General features: G+C 54.4%; 1 non-coding gene across 1 annotated transcript; it reads left to right on the top strand.

Annotated features, from left to right (window-relative positions):
* Positions 1-15,154: 15,154 nt before the first annotated feature.
* Positions 15,155-15,228, top strand: TRNAT-CGU (transfer RNA threonine (anticodon CGU)). The gene has a single exon. It is a non-coding gene; the product is annotated as a tRNA-Thr (tRNA).
* The last annotated feature ends 4,221 nt before the right edge of the window (positions 15,229-19,449 follow it).

The following is a 19,449-nucleotide window of genomic DNA, read 5'->3' as shown; positions in this document are numbered from 1 at the left end:
GACCCTGCCCCAGGGCTGTCCCTGTGCTTCGCTGCCGGCCCCAAGAGTCACGGTCAAAGGTCGTCCGGGGCCGGGGACCCCCGCAGGCCAGGCCAGACCCCCGGCGCCCACAGCCCTTGCCCCAGGGGGAATGAACGCTCTGGTTGCCGTGGCAACGGTGCAGTTGCTTAAAAGTGTGACATCACAATCCCCAGCCTAACTGTCAGCCCGGCTCCGCCCAGCGCGCTCGTGGCGTCGCCGCAGCCAGTCGCACGTCCCGGTCGGCAGTGTTTGCGGAGTTAGTTGATTCGCTGTTAGTTGGTTTGTTATGTTTGTTAGGTCGTTAGTTCGATAGTTTGTTATTTCAGTAGTTCATTAGTTCATTCATTCATTAGGTAGTTCGTTAATTCGATAGATAGTTTGTTACTTCATTAGTTCGATAGTTTGTTAGTTCAGTAGTACATTAGTTCAGTAGTTAGTTCATTAAGTAGTTACTTCATTGGTTAGATAGATCGTTAGTTCCTTCATTAGTTAGACAGTTAGTGAATTAGTTCCTTAATTCAGTAGATCAGTAGAGTATTTTTTAGTTAGTTAGTTAGTTTAGTTAGTTAGTTAGGTCAGTAGTTAGTTTCCTGTCGTTCCCCACCCGAGCGGCGGGAGCGCGCGCCTGCGGGAGCGGTGAGTGCCCGTTCACAGGACTCACGGTGCCGTGCTGGGGCAGGGGCTCAGGCTGTGCCAGGCCCAGGACGCGGCCCCGGGCCTCGTCCCTGCTCTCGCCAGCCCGGCTCCTCTCGCCCTCCTGCAGCTCAGGCCTGTGTTTGGTGCAGATGCTGCAGCGCGAGAAGCTGCCACCGCTGCGCCTGCGCTCCAGCACCCCGGGTGAGGGCTGGGCACGGCCCCCACGGCACCAATGGGGGTGGGCGGCATGGGAGGCTTCAGGCCCGGCAGGGTTTGCCTGGCAGGCCAAGCCCCGCTGTGCCAGGTCCAACCTGGACAGACCCGGCTCTGTGCCCCCAGCTGTGCCCCCTGCTCTGCACCAGCAAGGTCCTGGGGAGGGGGAGCAGGACTGGCCCCCACGGGCTCCTCACTCTGCCCCGGTCCTGGCCCTGCCCCTGCCCGAGTCTTGCCCCTGGCAATGGCCCTGCTGCCCTCTGCTCCCTTGCAGGGTGGGGCCACATGGGCTCTGGGACCCCCGTCCTCACAGCGGTGCTCAGTCCCCCCAGACTCATGCTCAGCCCTCGTCTCCCCTCAGCACCAGATGCCACCCTGGGCGCAGGCAGGCGGGCAGCAGACAGGCTCCCCACCATTAAGGGCGCTGCGGATTTACCTCCCCTGGGGGCAGGCCGGGAGCGGAGGGAGCCTGCACCCGGTGAGTTTGGGTCGCCTGAGCTGGGGGACTTGTGCGTTTCCATGGGGAGGGGGCAAGGTCTCTGCATGGGGGCACCCCCTCTCCCTCCTCGGTCTCCATTCCCAGGGGCCGAGCTGATCCAGCCCCTCCAGCCCCACAGCACTTTCTTCCACCCTCCAGATGCCTGTTTGGGCCAGGGGAGGGAAGAGGCTGAGGCCAAGCTTAGCCAGGCTGGGGGACATCCCAGAGGCTGCTGAAGCTGGGAGCAGAGTCCCGACACATGGCGTGCGGGGAGAGGAGGGACCTGATGGGTGCGCAGGGAGGTAACACTGGTGGGTGCGGGGCCCGATACGCTGGGCGCAGGCATGGGCAGGCTCTGACGGGCTGGGGCGATTCTCGTGCAGGCCCAAGTGGAGGCACTGAGGAGCCAGAACCTCTTCCTGGTGCTGGCCCTCAGGGTGCAGAGGGAGCAGGGCTGCGAACAGGACGACAGCCCCACGGAGGTGAGTCCTTCTGCATGCCCCTGCCCAGGGGGAGGGGGAGTGTGCGTGTGCCCGTGTGTGCACAGGGCAAGGCTGGCCCCTGCTGTGCCAGCCCCGCAGTGGAGGGGACAGGGGGTTGCCCTGGGGGGAGGGCTTGTGTGTGCAGCGCTGGGCACCATGTGAGCTGTGTGGATGGCACAGTGGGACCGGTGGGGTGACAGGTCTGTGCTGCACTGACCTCCCCTGCTCCCTGGGTTACTGCCCCCCAGCCTCCCCACATACTCCACCACGTGCCAGCTCTGGGCCCACGGGCTGGATTTTCTCTTCACTGCCATGTTACTTTTTCATTTGCACCAGACTCCCATGGATATGGAGGGGATGGCGGAGGAGTGCTGGCCACCCTGGAGGAGGTAAGTGGGGGACAGGGAGGGCAGGGTGAAGTGCGGGGCTTTCCTGGGTAGCTGGTGGGCTCTGGGCCAGGCTATGTGGTGTTGCAAGTGGTGCTGTTTGCAGGTAGGGGAGTCCTTCCTTCTCCGGTGCTGGTGGGGATGGATTCAGTCCAGGACCCATTTCTGACCAGCTCCTTTTTGTGCAACCAGGAGCATTAGCCCCCGCCAGGAAAAGGAGGTAGGGTCCCATGAGGACAAGGGGACCCAAACCAAGCTGCCCCTCACTGCAGAAGCCAGCACCCAGGCAGAGGGCCCTGGGCATGAACACACCAATACCCAGACTGGGCCCCTCTGCCGGGCTGAAGTGGGGTGCGAGACTGAACCCCTGCCCATCATGGAGGCAAGCATGCAAACCAAGACTCGCCTCCGTCCAAATCAACGAGGACACGGGGAACGGTATGGTGCTTTTTTACTGTTTGTTTGTGAGCCTGGGATCAGAGCGGGATGGGACCTGGGTGCTGATCAGGGCCCCTTCTGCCTCCAGACAGGTCAGGATGACCCCTGATGCCCATCCCTCAGGGTGCCAGTGCCCTGAATCAAGCAGTTCAGTTCCCTCCTGTGTCAGTCCCACATCATCCCTGGGCCTCTGCATCCTGTCCTCATGCTATGTGGGGGCCACATCTTGGGAGCGGATTGCCTCCTGGCGGTATGAAGACCGAAGGTGCTGGGGGGATGCCTACTTACCCTTACCGTAAAGAATTTCTTCCTGATGTCTAATCTAAATCTGCTCTGTCAGTTGGTGGAGCTTGTTTCTAGTTATCCCAAGGGGCACCCTGGTCAATAGGCTAGCTCCTATTTCTTGCTGTCCACCTCACCCGTGATGAATTTGTAGACGGCCACAGGTCACCTCTCCATCTTCCCTTGCAGAGGCTGAAGACATCCAGGTCCCTCAATCTCTCTTCATAGCACCTTAGCTGCAGGCCCCTAACCACACAAGTGGCCCTCCTCTGGACCCTCTCAAGGTTATCCACGTCCCTCTTGAAGTGGGCACCCAAAACTGGATGCAGTTCTCCGGCTACGCCCTTACCAATGCTGCATAAGGGGAAGTATCACCTCCCTAGACCCGTTTGGGATGCACCTGCTAATGCATGACAGAGTGCGGTTAGCTTTACTTCTCACTTTGTCGCACTGACGGCTCAAGTTCATCTTGGAGTTGACTATGACTCTGAGATCCTTGCAGCAAGGTAGGGCTCCCCGCCTAGCCGCTGTGCTGGGTTCCCCCACCTGACTCGCCTTCCACACCTTGTTATTAATTAATTAATGATCTTAATTAGGCAGGAGACTGCCCATTTACAGCCCCGATGCCAGGGGGCACCATCTGTGGCTCCGTAACTTCCCTACACCACAGCCCATTCCTTGCAGATGGCATCCAGATGTTACAGTGCTGCCGGCCTAGCGCTGGAGCAAGCTTAGGCCGTGCTGTCAGGCCTCGGTCACCTGCACATTCACACTTCCCGCCTCTCACTCGGGCCTCACACACTCCACCCTCTCTCACAGGGTCTCTTTCATGCATCACCAACTTATGCTGCCCTGCTCCCTCCTGGAGGGAGCAAGGCCATAGGCTTAGCTAGTCCATTCCTTGGGTGGCAGACGTACCATCTGTGGGGCCTCTCCCGCAACCCTCACCGGAGTAGTGGCCAGCCAAGTACTCGACCGGGTCTAAGCTTACTTTCGCCCCTTCCGGGACAACACGATGTGTATATAAATGTACTGGGCCCTCAGCCCTCTGGGTCTTCTCCCCCTTCACTCGCACTCCCCATCTCCACACCCTTCCCTCAGGCCCACGGGGCTTCCCTCCCCGGTGGGCTCAGGTGGCCGCAGCCATGCCTGGACCCCCTACCTCCGGTGGTGTCCCCCAGGTTAAGGTGCCTCGACCTCCCTTTCACCAGGGTGGTAATGGGCATTTCATGGGGCTCCCACACCACTGGGAGCCCCACCAGGCCACCCACTCCCAGCAGGGTGCAGTTTTTGGTCATGCCCAGGACCAGGAGCCTCCTAGCCATCCCCTACAGCTCCTCCCGTACCTCCAGGGTGCTCCATGAAGCTTCACAGCCAGGCGATGCTGTTGCCTGGCCTGCCAGCAGCAAAATGCCCTGCTTATATAGGCAGCCCTGAATCAAAAAATGGGTGCTGTAATTAGGCACCTGCTGGCTGCTGGCTTCTAGCCCTTAAAGTGGGAGGCACAAACTGTGCCCTGCCACAATCCCATTCTGCTGCTGTGCTCCTTTGAAAGTCATTTCCCAGTTTGTGAGTGTGACGGTGATTCTTTCTCCCTAGGTGCAGCACTTAGCACTTAACTTTATTAAAGTGCATCCTATGCTGTCCATCATCCATCTCTAACCAGTTACCCTTGTGCAATCAGGAGCAGATGCCCCTCCCAGGGGCTGGACGCAGGGACCCAGGCCAGCCTGCCCCGTACCAGAAAGGCCAGCACCCAGGCAGAGGGCCCCCACCATGGAGACACCTGCACCCAGCCCGGGCCCTCTGCCTGGCTGAGGTGGGGTGCCAGGCTGGCCCGGGGACGATGTTGGAGGCAGGCACCCAGACCAAGGGGCATCATTGTCTAAGATAGACACGACAGGGGGAAAGGTATGATGCTTTTCCTAGTGCTAGCATGAGAGCGTGGGATCTGTGTGAGGAGTGGAGGGAGGGCTGGAGCCAGTGTCATATTGAATGAAATAGTTTGAATGTTTGTAATGGTTGCCCATTAGCCAGTTTCAGGAAGAAGATAAGATTTATCTCCTTATCTAAGTCTTTGTTTTTGGACTACGTGCTAAAGGTCCTGACTTTGTTTAAAGTCTTAATTTGAATTTTATCTTCAGAAGTCTTTTACAAAGAGAGCAAATATCCTGAGTTCCGAGAGATCAAACCCTAGGGCCTTTTGACCAGATTGGTAAGAAAAGGTCATTTGCAGTGGTATGGAAGTTCCCCAAAGTAATTAAAATGCTCAACAAAAGAAACTAATTACTAAGCAAAAGAATCTATTGAGTAAGATCCGAGCCCAAATTTGGGAGTAATGACAGGTTTGAGTAGGAGTGGCCCAAGACCGCAGCTCACTCAATAAAAACTGTAACTTACTGTCCCAATTTGGAGGTGACTCTACTTGCAGAACAACGAAGGAAGAATCGCAAGTGTAGGCCAGATCAGATTGATCACCTGAACCAACCTCTCCATGAACACGAAGCCGCGGAGCACCTGAAAGGGACTGAAGGAAGGGCACTTAGTCCTATCACTGCTGAGGCCAGCCTATTGAATTGTATTGCTGAGGCGAGCCTATTGAACCTAACTACTGAGGCCAACCCATTAAATCGTACTACTGAGGAATGAAACCATTTTTTGGTATTTGGCTTCTGAGAATTCTAGGATTGTAAGTATATTATGAAAATAATAGTATTGATTCAAATTTAACTTTTAGTTGTAATTGTAGTTTTTGTAATACTAATTCTTATAGCATTGTTTGGGAAGGAAGTGCATTCGGAGCATTGTTTCTGATATATGTAGTTATTGTGTTCTTAATGTTTGTGGTATTCCTTAAAGCTAAGCAGTGTTATATACGTAGCAAAGAGTTTTAAAATAAAATTGTGTTGTATAAATTAAGTGTGTAATCATTGTGAAATCGTGCAATCAGGTAACTACTCCCCCAGCTAGTGCATCAAAAGGAATCAGTAAATTGTGTGGGATTTTCTCTATTCCATAACCCACTAGAGACAGCCAGGACTATGTTCCTGGTCCTGGGAAGGTCTTGCAGGTTGGGAGCAAGACCGGTTGAGGGCTGGGACCCCTGTGCCAGTTCCTGGGACAGAGGCAGTGGTGGAGAGAGGGGAGGCCGAGGCATGGGCTGGTGGAAGTGGTAGGGCTTGGGGGTTTGGGGTGTCTGCAAGGTGACCAGTGTCTCTGCTTCCCACCCCCAGTGCTGACACAGCGGCAGAGGGGAGGAGGCGAAGGTGGGGAGCACTGAGCAGGTGAGTTGCCAGGGCTCCTGGCCTAGGTCAGGCCTGCTGGGACAGAAATCCCCACTGAGCCAAGTGTGAGAACCACGTACTGCTCCCGGCTGGGGAGACTCTCCTTTACCCCGTGGTTGTTCCTGGGTGTGAGCAGAGGGGCCGAGATCCAACCCCATCCCACTCACACTAGTTTCTTCTCACCTGGCCTGCACCCCACCCTGCGCGTGCCCTGACTCTGCCCTTCTCCCACAGGTTTCACCTGCCCTGGATGGTCCCGTGCTGTTTTGCCCCCAGATGAACAGCTGAACTCCTCCCCTCCCTATGCCCCTCTTTTGTTTCTGTTCGTGATGCATCTACCACTCCATGATAGACACCGGCACTCAGGTGTCCCCTCCATCCTCCCCTGCCTGATCCGGGATGGGCCCACAGGATACCAGTGTTGGTGCTTTTGCCTCTCTGAGCACGTAAGTGGTTTCCCATTCCTTCGAGGTTTTCACAGACTCTTCTTTTGTCCCTTTCTCTTGGGCTGCACACTCCAACCAAGGGGCCATCATGACCTTAGGGCTTCTTAGGGCTATCAGGAGCCATGTCCTTTGAACGTGGCCATGAGCCAGGCAGGCTGCAAGTACACCTGAGCTATTAGGCAAGGAGGATACACAAATGTGAACAGTGAAGCAAGGGGCATGGTATGAGCCACTCCTGCATTGCACCAGGCCAACCCAAGCCTAGGAAAGGGATCACTCAGCGCAAAGTCATCGCTGCCCTACTTGGTTGCCTAGTATGAGCTATATAATGTACATGACCTGTTTATTTGTGATTTGGACATAAAAGGCAGAAGCAGAGTCCTTGTGGTTTGAATTCTCACCAGACACCTCACAGAGAAGAAAAGACAACCTCATGACACCAAGATGTCACCAGGGCTAATTACAAGACCCGAGTGGAAAGGGGTGAGCTGCAGGGAAGGAGGAGCCCCAGACAAGTCATCAGCATGCTGTCACACCTGTTCCTGTTCCTCAGGGAACCACTGATCACCTCCAGGCAAGTGAAGTTTCACCCAGTGGAAACAACAAAGGTGTGGCATGGCATGGCTTGGCATGGCTTGGCGTGACCCAGAGGGGTGGAAGTTGTCTGTGGCCCATCAGCCACTGCATCTGGCATGAGGCTGTCACAAAACCCTTCCCCCTACAACTAAAGTCTCTTTCATCAATTTGTCCTGCTAGGGTTACACACGTTGGCAAAGTTGCGAGGAGGCTTGGCAGGCTAATAGTGCTCCAAAAATACAGAAAAAAGTTCTTGATGGTGGAGCAAGCAATTGAAGCAGAATATTTCACGATGGTGGCAGAGCCAGCAGTAGGTTTGAGCACAACAGAAATCTTCAGTCCTTTTGGTTTTTCTGGCCATGGGATTCAGGTTTCCTTCCTGTGAAGTACTGTGTGGTTGCTGAAGCTCAGTGTCATCCCCATCTTATGAGAAGACATGCAGAGGCCTCTTGATTCAATACAACTCCCACGGTGATAATGGATGGTGATGGGGCAGACATGCGTGATTACCAGAAGCCCCTGGTCACGGACCTTCCCCAGTCACAGACCTGCACATACGGAGCCAGTGACTGGATGATGATGATTTGTACTTTGAACTGAGACTGGTGTGCAATGAGGCAGCTGCAATTATGACTGAGCAGGCCTATTTCGATCAGCTCTGCTCATCTGTGTGCAGGGGACACTAGAAAAGGCACCTTGAACAGCCTGTGTCATGTCACCTGCCTGAATCTGCCCAGGTCAAGTACTGAGGTCTGCAACCTGGACTATCCGCACCCTGGTGCACGGCACTAACAGCGACCGACTGGCCTGAAGGACAGCACTTGTGTCCAGAGCTGCATGGATTTCTTTTCCTGAACAAGTGTGCAGAAAATGATCTACTCATCCCAAAGCAACTGAATGACACCGTGAAACGTATGACAGGTACTTGCAGATACACTTATGCTCCTTGGCTGTCTCTTCTGTCTCATACCCCTTCTCCTCAATTTCAAGATAAAGAGGCTACATTATCATGGACCTCACGTCTAAACTTCCTGGTTTTCTTTTACTAAGGCAGAGTTTGACTATGTTGAACAAGGTTCAGAGTGGACAACTACCTACTTCGCTACTGGAATTGTATTAAAGCGCCCAAGTGTGAGTGTGGCGAAATCCAGACTGTTGCACATATCACCGAGGACTGTCCTGTCCTAGTTATCTTTGAAATGATTGCACTGAAGACCTGCACTAGGCTGCTGACGATGCCTCGCCATAGGTATCATACCTGATACAGTCACTCTCGCCTTACCCCTCAGTACCATTGCTGATAGGATGCTTAGAGCTTGTTCTGTTATTCGCATGCTGTATTCCATACGAATAAATCACTAAGCAATAAATAGAAGCCATTGTGCAAGACCCCCGCTCAAAACCCTGGCTCCTAACTGACTGTATCCTAGTGCATTGCAAAGTCCCCCTTGGCACAGCTACAACCAGCGCAGTGCAGGACACCAACAGCTACAGCGGCCGTAGCAGAAGTGCTCACATCGTGGCCCGGTCAGATCCTGACAATCTGCAGTGCTGCTGAACCCTGTCCTCAACTGTCTCAGGCAGGACACGAGACGAGGAGGAGAGGACGAGCAGTACAAAAGGCTGCTGGATGGATCCTCATTTGATATGCTCCACCATGCCCGTCCGCACGGCCACAAACTGCTGTCAGCAAAAGAAGCAACCAAAGAAGGGGTTCAATGTCAAGTGCTGGAGAAACCCTGCTAAAAGACATCATCTCCAGCAGTTCTTCACAGACAAACACGCCAACTGCCCTGACGCTCCTGACACCACTGATCACTCAACAAAGAGCGAGAGCTTCAAGAAAGGCGTCCATGAGACGTGCTAAAACTCTCAAGGCTTCTCCAAAAAGAAACATCATGACTCGTTCAATGACAATGACAGCCTTTAGATTACTCAACCATTCAAAACTGACAGAACAACATGAACTTTAAATATGAAACTTAAACATCAGTGTGTTAGAAAAGGACTCCACTAAATAGGTGTGTAATCTGTAACATGTCATGAAAAATGGGATAATTTATTATGCCAGTGCTGCAAATCCTGATGAAATCTTCCCTGGGCTCACATAAGGGCTTCACTGAAGAGAAGGTGCTTGGGTTTGGTTTAGCACGTCATCCTGCACATTCCCCTAGTCATTGTTTCCCATCTGCCCTGAGGGTTTTCTCCCCATTTGCTTCACAAAGGAGTCTAATCCCTTCATCAGGCTAGAGAAGGGCCAGGTTTCCGATGGCCAATCACATCAAAATTTCTATGCAGGTACCGTCCAGGTGGGAGCTTTCACCTCTGGGGTCCAGCTCCCTTAGTACCATTGCTGATAGGATGCTTAGAGCTTGTTCTGTGCCCTGCCCTGGGCTCCCACAAGGGAGCAATATGACCTCCACCCACACGATGACCCAAGTACACTACCTCCAATAGTGCCCACTGCCACTTCTTGGCTTTCACCGTAAGACCCGCTTGCTTAATCTTACCTAGCACGGTGGTCAGGTGAGTCAGGTGCGACTCGAAATCCGGACTGAAGATGGCGATGTCATCGATGTAAGCCATGGCAAACTGCTCACATCCTTGCAGCAGATAATTGATCAGTCTCTGGAAAGAGGCAGGCAAGTTGCGCAACCCGAAAGGTAAAACTGTGAACTCATATAGCCCCATAGGTGTGGTAAAGGCAGACTTGGCTATGGCATCCGGGTCCAGGGCCATCTGCCAAAATCCTTTGGACAGATCAAGAGTTGAGATCACCTTGGCTGGGCCCAGGCGATCCAGCAACGTGTCCATCCTGGGCATAGGGTACGCATCAGGGGTGGGAATGGCATTCAGCTTCCGGTAGTCCACACAGAACCGGATGGTCCCATCCTGCTTCCGGACGAGTACCACCGGACTGGCCCAGGGACTCATTGAAGGCCGGATTACCCCCAACTCCTCCATCTCTGCGATCTCCCGTTTTATTTCTTGCCTCACCTTCTCGTTGACTGGGTAATGTCGGGAGTATATAGGGCGATGGCTGCCCGTCTCTATCGAGTGTACCGCCAGGTCCGTTCTACCTGGTTTATTAGAGAACACAGTCTCAAAGTCCTCGAGCGCTGCGAGCACCTGGTCCTTGTCCTGGGAGGGCAGATGGTCCGGCAGGCGGAGTTCCTCGATCCCTGCCTCGCCATCCGTCTCCATACATGACCGGCTCCTCGGGGTCCTCCGGAGTTCCCTCAACGGAGGGAACCCAGAATACCATCTCCTTTCTGTCATAGTAGGGTTTAAGCATGTTCACGTGAATTGTCTTAGGTTTCCTACCCTTAATACCCACTACCTAGGTCACATCATCCAGTCTGTCCAGGACAGCATGGGGACCTTCCCAAGCAGCTTGCAGCTTGTCCGTTTTTAGTGGCAGGAAAACCATCACATTCTCACCCCGCTCAAAGGTACGTAAGCGGGCCTTCTCATCATACCAGGACCTTTGCTTCTCCTGGGCCTGTCCCAGGGAGTCCCGTGCCACCTTCATCATGTCAGTCAGTTTCTGACGGAAGTCAAGCACATACTCCACCATGGCAGTCTGTTGTGGAAGCGATCTTCCCTTCCCACTCCTCTCTCACCAAATCGAGAGGACCTCGCACTCGCCTCCCAAACATCAGCTTGAAGGGCGAGAACCCAGTGGACTCCTGGGGCACCTCCCGGTAGGCAAAGAGCAACTGCGGCAGTTTCTCATCCCAGTCATTGGGGTTGGAGTCCACATAGGCCTTGAGCATCCCTTTCAAGGTCCCGTTGAACCTTTCCACCAGCCCATTTGTCTTAGGGTGGTAGGCTGTGGTCTTAAGGTGTTGCACCCCACAGCAGTCCCACAGGCACTCCATCACCTCCGCCATGAAGTTCCCACCCCGGTCCGTCAGGATCTCGGAGGGAAAACCCAGCTGGCAGAACACCTTGATGAGGGCGTCAGCAACCACGGGTGCCTCGATGGAGGTCAAGGCAACTGCCTCCGGGTACCACGTTGCGTAATCCACTAGTGTCAGTATGTATTTCTTTCCTCTACGAGTCCTATGCTTCAGTGATCCCACAATGTCCACGGCCACCCTGTGGAAGGGTTGGTCTATGATCGGGAGGGGCTGCAGGGGAGCCCTTCTCTTGTCCCCGCTTTTGCCCGTCCGCTGGCACGTCTCGCAAGATTTGCAATAGTCCGTCACGTTCTGGGCAATTCTGGGCCAAAAAAAGTTCACCTGCAACTGCTGGCATGTCCGTTCCCTGCCCATGTGACCAGCACACGGTAGATCATGAGCCAGGGCAAGCAATTGCTGTCTGTATTTCCGGGATACTATGAGCTGGCGCTGGGGCTCCCTGGTCTCGGCATGGTTCTTTGGCACCCACAACCGATAGAGAAGCCCCTTATCCCAGACCACCTGTTCCCTCTTGTCCGGAGTGAACTCAGTGTCTTGCTCCTGAGCCATCTGCCCGAGTCCCTCCAAGCTGGGGTCCTCCCGAACCTCCCACTTGAACTCCTCTTGCCCAGCTAGGCAATCAGCAGGGAGTGCACACTCACCCACAGGGACTTCCTGGGTCTCCTCCCTGCTAGCATCACCTCCCTCTGCCACTGACGAAATACACACCTCCCCGGGACTGTCACTTAACCCACCCTCGGGGTTACCGGTTCCCTCTGGGACCAGGGTGCGATCGCCGTCTGCAGGGGTCCCTTCCCCTGTGGCCAATGGTGTGGCTGTCTCCCGGGGATTTTCTAACCTCCCCTCTTTAGCCTTCCTGCTCTGCAGGCGAGTCACCGCATGAATGGTGCGGGGCTTTGGCTCTTGGATCTGTTCCCACCTCCGGAGCTGGGCTTCCTGCTCTATAAGATCCCGTCCCACCAGGATGGGGACCGCAGCCCCTTCCAGTACCCCCATTTCCAGGTACGTTGCACAGTCGTTCCACACGACGGGGGCACAGACTACCGGTACCTTCAGGGGTGTGGACCCCACCCCGTGAATAGTGAGGGTCTTCCCCGGGATTATGTCTGCAGGTGAGACCAGGTTGGAACTAATCAGTGTCACACTGGCCCCCATGTCCAGCTCCCCCACAAGGGTCCTCTCCTTCACCGTGATCATGGTCCGGTGGGGGGCCATCACCTCCTCTGAGTTTGTGATCCTGTAGCAACAGACACTCTCCTCAGAGTGGCTCCGGCCCTCCCCCTCACTGCTCACGGCTGTTGCACGCCTGACGGGCCTGGGTCTAGTGCTCGGCTTTGGGCAGTTGGGCTTGATGTGGCCCTGCTCCCCGCAGTTATAGCACCCCTCTTTTCCGAATTGGATGGTTTGTCTGAATCTGGGGCCGCCGTGCGCTCTGCAGGAGGTGGCCCTCTTTCCCCTTTTTGACTGGGCCTCCCTTCCCCCCTCTTTGGGACTCTTTTTGCTCCTTCCCAGAGTCGGGAGGCTGCTCACGGTTTAGCAACAGTCGGTCTGCAATGTCTGCGGCCTCGTAAGCATCTTTGGGGTCCCTGTCCCTGACCAGGGTCTTGATCTCTCTCAGACACCAAAAATAGAATTGTTCCAGCACCAGGACATGGCTTGCCTTATCCAAATTGTCAACCTTGGCTTCAGCTAGCCATTTAAAGTATGTGTCGTACAACATGACCACATAATCAGTCAATGACTTTTCGGGTTGCGGGCGCGTATTCCGGAATTTTTTCCGAAAATAATCCGGTCCTAACTTGAACCGTTTTTGACACAGCAGCTTTGAAGGCATTATAGACATCAGCTGCGTCTGAGGGCAGGCTGTTCAGGACCACCGCCATGTCACCCTCTACCAGCGCAGACAGGTACATCATGAGCTTTTCCTCCGGCACCTTGCACCGCTGGGCTTGTCTTTCGAAGTTGCTTAGGAACACCGCAGGATCGTCTCCTTCTCGGTAGCGAGCGAAGGCGGAGACGTCCAGTTTGGAGGGTTCCCCGGATGCTTGTGGAGGGTTCGCGTTTCCCCCGATAGTCTGCAGATGGAGGTGAGCATCGAGCTTTTTCTGCTCGAGCTCCATTTGCATCCTCTTTTCCTCCATCTGGGCCGCCAGTTGTTCCCTCTCACGCTGGGCCTCGAGCTCCAGCCTTTTCCACTCTAGCTGCTCCTTCTCGCGCTGGGCCTCCAGCTCCAGCCTTCTCAGCTGTCGTTGTTCCTTCTTTTCTTCCCACTCCATCTTCTCTCTTCCAGCTCCATCTTTTTCAGCTCTATCTCATGAAGTCTCTGTTGCTCGCTCTCGGAGGGTGATCTCCTGGCAGCCTCCGGGCTTGATGAGCGGGAGTGTGGTCCTGAGTCAGACTCAGGAGTCGTAGAGCGTGAAGCTGATGCTTGTTGTGACTCGCTGGTGCACAAGAGTTTAACCAGCTCTTCTTTCTTTAGCCCTTTCTTCACGTGAAGGCCTCTCTCTTTTGCCAGTTCTTTCAGTTCGGGCACAGTCATCCGGACATACTCATCCGCCATCCTGACTCTCTAGCCTATCCAGTCAACCCGATGCCAAATTAGAAATTGTTTGCTGAAGGGATTTCAGTGACTCTATTCCCTTTCCCAAATTATGCCTCCAATACAGCAGGGTATTCGGATCCCACCACTGCCACCACGTGTGGCGGGCCAGTAGGGGGCGCTCCTGCGTTGAGCCGCCCACCTCCCTGCGCCCGACCACCGTCCAGGCTCCGAGTGCCTCCCTGGGGTGCGTCCCGTCCGGCCGACCCCTTCCCTGGAGCACACCCGCTAGCCTGGGGTCCCGCTGCCACCATCCAAGGCTCTGGACTCACTTCTGGCTCTGCGCACCTTGGAGAACACAGGCCTGATCGTCCAATGGGTCCTAGACCCAATACAGGCACTTGGGGCACTTCCCAAGTCAGGGGCTTATTAGGAAAGTCTCCCTTAGTCCACAGACCTAAGGGGCCTCCTCGGCACAATTTAGACCCACCCCTCAATAAGTCTCCCACACCGGTCACAAAGGAGAACTGTATTGATCACAGGGGTAGGACGGAAACAGGGTAAAAGGTAGAGTAATATCATAGAAATCTTACAGGAATATCACAGGAGTCCCATAGAGCAAACCAGGGTGGCTGAGGTAGCCGTTTAAACACGCATCTGAGTTACTGAAGCTAAATATCTAATCGGATCTCTAGTATCTTACTCACACACATCACCCAGAGGTGGTTGTTGTTTCCTCTGGAGGCAGGGCACTCTTGGAGCATGCGGTGATGAAGAGAGAGCCAGGCTCAGATTCACCTGGATGACCGCATGGCTAATGGCTGCCTTCTTCCTGGCCCGGGCCCTTAAATAACCTCTCTGACCTCAGCAGCCCGGTCCAATCGAAGCTGCCAATACTGGGCACAAGCCGACCAATCTCCCCCGCATCCCTGGCTACCTGGGCCCGCGCAGGGCCGGGTCTTTTCCCCCCTGTCCAGGTGACCAGAGCATCGCCTCCCAGGCGCCAGGCTTTTGTCATGTAGACCAGGTGGGAGCTCCCCGCTCTGAAGGATTCAACACCAGCCTCTCAGGCTGGCTGAGACACATCTCTGGAGAGGGGCACCGACAGTGGCATTTCTGCCACATCAGGAACGTGCATCTTGGGCAGCGGTCTGTGCGGAGGGAACCGCTGATACAAAGGAGACGGCTGGGACCTGCTGGGAGCGGGTGTGCAGCTGCCAGGTTGGGCTCATGGAGTCGTGTTGGCTCCCTGGGGCTGGGAGACAGAAACGTGAAGCCCAGGCCCCGGGTTCTGGTCATTTTTGTGAAGCATTTGCCCCCTCCCCTGACAGCCTGCCCCCACCACTATCTTCTTTAGCCCACGCAAAACACTTCTGCCTTAATTCCCAAAGCGAACAAGTGCTCTTCACTGGGGGGAGATGGGGAGGGGGGCGCAGCCCTTATTCCCCTGGGCACTGTGGCTTAGTTGGTTAAAGCACCTGTTTCGTAAATAGGGGATCCTGGGTTCAAATCCCAGCAGTGCCTGCCTCTTCATAGCTCACTGCAAAGCCCCAGTTTCTTACCTTTGGAGCAGGATTGGTCTTGGTGTCAATACATAGCTTCCTGGCTCCTTCCTGCCTCATGGGACTTTGGTGGACCCCTCTTCTTGCTCTAACATCTAAACCTGTCTCTAATGAACAAGAAATGGGTTCTCCTGCAGGATACGTGCAGTGTTTAGAGTGGGGGAAAATCAGAAAAAATGGCGTCTCTTCCCTGTTTCTATGTGCAACTGCAGGCCTGTGCAATGTAAACCCCTATTCGTCATAGGAAATGCATGTTTCTGAATGCTGTTCTTCTTGTCAAGTGACTGTCTCATGTTTTAAAGGTCCTCTTTGGTTGTCTGGGCCAGGCCCAAGTGAAAGGAAACTAGATCCCAGGAGCCGCGCCGAGCGCCACAATCCAGATTCCAGGGGCATCCTTTCTGAAATAGGGTTTTTGATTTGGACTTTCCAAATGCATTTAATGGGTCACAGATCAAGGATGGGTAGGAAACCACCGAGGAGAAAAATCATCTAGAAATGGGCCGAGAGAGAGAGAAACTGAACGAGAGGCTGAGTCTTGCTGGTGCCTGGGCAACTCCTTTGGACCCTCTGGGTACTTCTACATGAGATGCTTTAATGAGCATTAGATTCATCTGATGTACATTAAAGCATGGCTATAAAACCATGCACTAGGCTAACGGACATTCGATTTGTGAAATGTGCATTTTTCTAATACCTGAAGATACAGAGAGTTTTTACACATGCTCTAGGGTGCGGGGGAAGGTGCTTTAATTAAAGTGGATCCAAAAGCCACCCAAATTCAAGCACCTGGAGTGTCTCATATATCAGCATCTCCACACTTCAATACGTCAAACAAGCTTTAGTTGTAGTGCCCCTGCCACCATTTTGAAGCACGGGGACACTGCTACGAGACGCGGCGGCTGGCTGTAATCACAGCGCGTGTGAGCAGCCTCCTGGCTCATGTACAGTCACCAGCAGGTACTAGATTTAATGCTCGCGAGAGCACCCTGGCTGAGACTCCCTCCAAACAGGGGGCAAGGACGGCTTCTCTGCCACCCCTGCCTGGCTGTAGCTCTCTGGGGCCAGCTTCTGCCTGCCTCCAGCTCGTGGGGGTTTCCTTGGTGGGCCTGTCTGGGCAGCAGCAGTGCTATCCTCTGCTGTCACGTGCAGAGAAACTCATTGATGGCACCGGTGATCTCCACCTCCGCTGTGGGGGTCAGGGCCTCGTATCACAGGCAGAAGCAGCCCCCCGATCTGGTGCGAGTGAGATCCACGATGACTGCCTGTCCTCTCCCCAGCGTGCCTCTCCCAGGACAAAGGAAGAGCCAGGCCGCCCTCCCGCAGGTATTTCTCCGAGTCAGGTCCCGTGGCCCAGGTGGACTTAAATCACGCAACTGGAGTAAATACGTGGAGGGGGCTGGGCTGAGGCTGTCTCAGGCCACGAGACAGAGAAAGACAGCAAAGGACTTCTTCACACCCTACATCCACATTTCTCCATGATTAAAATGAAACACCACTAAGATGCAGATATAGATACAGATATATTGTGGTGTTTTATTTTTAAAAAATCATATAAAGAAGTGGATTTCTGTTTACTTTTTTAATTAAAAAGTTGGGGAATTTTTAAAATCAGAAAGCCAAGATCCCTGATGACCAGTGAATAGCTATCAATGCACGGGGGTGCCCACAATGCTGGCTAAGCAGGTGGGTTTGCCAGGAAGGTGAAATGGAGAAAATTGACGAGCAGCTGGGACACAGTGAGCAGCACACGTGAGGCGCGCATGTCCATAGATAGACACAGCGGCCCCCACGACCTCTGGGGATTGCTGCCCAGGCCCAAGGGAGGAGACTGAAGCTGCCCCCCACCCCGCCCCGAGCCTGGGCATGGGGATGAGGTGGGTCTTGGGGGGCAGCGCATGCAGCCTGCGTGTGCGGCGCGGAGTGGGGCAGCCCTGGGGCTTGTGCGGGCTGTGGTTTGGGGTGATGGGAGGAGCCCTGGGCAGCGCCGGGACTGGGACAGCGCTTCGCTCCCTCTGGTAGATACATGCTAGAGTTAGACGGAGACGAGCCCTGCCTCACCCCTGCCCGTGTGTGCGCCAGTGCTGCCGGCTCGCGGGATCTCTGGCGCTGCTCTGGGGTCTGCGCTTCGGGACTGTGAAACCCGTACCTCTTCCATAGACACGAGGAGGAATTAGGGGTTTCGCATCCTTGAAGCGCGGACTTCCAGAGCAGCACCAGCGATCCCCAGAGAGCGAGAGCGCGTGTGCGAGTTCGTGTGTGCCTGTGTTAGCTCACCGCTCCACCCAGGAGCAGCACAGACCATCCGCACACGCGGCCTCAGCCTCACCAAGGCAGTTTGTGCCTGAAAGTCTGCACAGAAGAATTTTCCCACCTATTTCTTCTGTGCAATAAAAGAGATTACATTCACCCCAAAAACCTCTGTCTGCCCTGTCCTCGCACCAGGACACGAGCTCACAGCCGCCGCCGGAAGTCAGCGGCAGAAATTCACATGTTTTTTCTGTGCAGGCCCCGGGCAGCCGAAGTGCAGGGCAGCGCCACTTGGGGCATCTTCCCGTGGCTGCTGTCCCGAGCAGACGCTCCTATCTCGAATTCAGTTGCCTGTGTTTCGCTAAAGCACGTTTACCAGAAGGACATCCTGTCCTGATTTGAAGGTGTCAAGAGATGGAGAGCACATACTTATCCCAAATTACAGCCATTGCAAGGTATAAGAATTACCTGCTAATTACAGACCAAATACACAGTGCAACTTTATTGATGCAGCATCATGCACACACACATTAGATATATTCTATATATCTGGCTTGTCCAACACACGGCGCGCGGGCCGCCAAGCCATTTTCCCCGGCCCGAGGTCCCTCGCTCGGGACAGGTGGGTGGGGGAGGGGAGCTGCTCGAGGGATGGGGATATGAAGCCATTTATTTCTCCCCTTCGGTCTCTGGGGCAGGGGCAGGCTGGATGCAGAGCGGGTCCCTCCCCGCCTGCCCCTGCCCACCAGCAGCTACCATGAACCTGGCAGTAGGGCCGCACAGGCAGGGTCTCTCTGGCCGGCCCAGGACAGAGGGTGTAAAGGGGTCTTTATCTTGGGTTATAATAACTGACTGGCCTGTGGGGCTAGCTGACAGCGCTGCCCATGTGGGACCCAAACCCAGTAATGGCTGGGCTGCCCCAGCCATGACACACAGACACCGGGACTGGCCCCAGGAGACAAAAGTCCTAGTCCTGCCCTGACTCCCCATCGGCATTTGAGGTGCACTTGGCATATGATGGCAGCACCTGCACGTGTCAGGCTGTGCCGTACATATTATGACTATACCTGATGGGTGGGGGTCCATGTCGACACCACAGTATCACTATATCGTAATAAAATGGTGATTTTTAATTGGTGAGTTGTTTTTAACTTCACCTGTCTCTGCCAAACTCGTTTTTCTATGACTAAAATTAAGTTTGGCTCTATTAGCCACACGGCCGACGCTACGCTCAAAAAATGGCGAATCAGAGGAAACGAAAATTGATGCAGAATGTCGAGTTTTCAGGGATAGTTGGACTGCTGATTTTTGTGTTGTTGAACAAAACGGGAACATCCTGTGTCTGATTTGCCAAGAGAAAGTGGCTGTCGGCAAGGAGGACAACGTGGAGCGCCGTTATTCTACAAAACACACAAAGAAATGTGGCAGCGCGGTGGGGCGCAGTAGACTTGCTCGGGTGAAGTCTCTAACACGGAGCATGACCGGGCAGCCGTCTGCTTTCAGAGCTGTGAGGCAGAAGTCGGAGGCAGCGACAACGATCCGTCTCCTGATATCCGAGGCAATATCTAAGAGAGGGAAACCACTGTCCGATGGAGAATTTGTGAAAGATGGCTTGGGCAGATTTACTGATAAACAGTCAATACACACGTCCAAGCCTTCATTCACAAGCTGCAGTTGTTTCAGAAACAGTTGAATAAGAAGAATGTCACCCATCTCACAATACCGTTAACGGGATGTGCTGGGACTGTGACCCATGACAAGTTTTCTGCACCGATCGGCCGTCCGCTGGACGAATTCAAACAAAGACGTGCGGATTTCAGGGAACGCAGCGACGAGCTGGACCTGTTTGCAGATGCATTTGGAGCGGATGCCACCGATGCTCCTGGCACGATCCAAATGGCACTAATTGACATCCCAAATAACGGTGCCTTGAGGA

The sequence above is a fragment of the Alligator mississippiensis genome, chromosome 11, assembly GCF_030867095.1.
Source record: "Alligator mississippiensis isolate rAllMis1 chromosome 11, rAllMis1, whole genome shotgun sequence".
Classification (NCBI taxonomy): Eukaryota; Metazoa; Chordata; order Crocodylia; family Alligatoridae; genus Alligator; species Alligator mississippiensis.
This window is presented reverse-complemented; position numbering and strand designations above follow the sequence as displayed.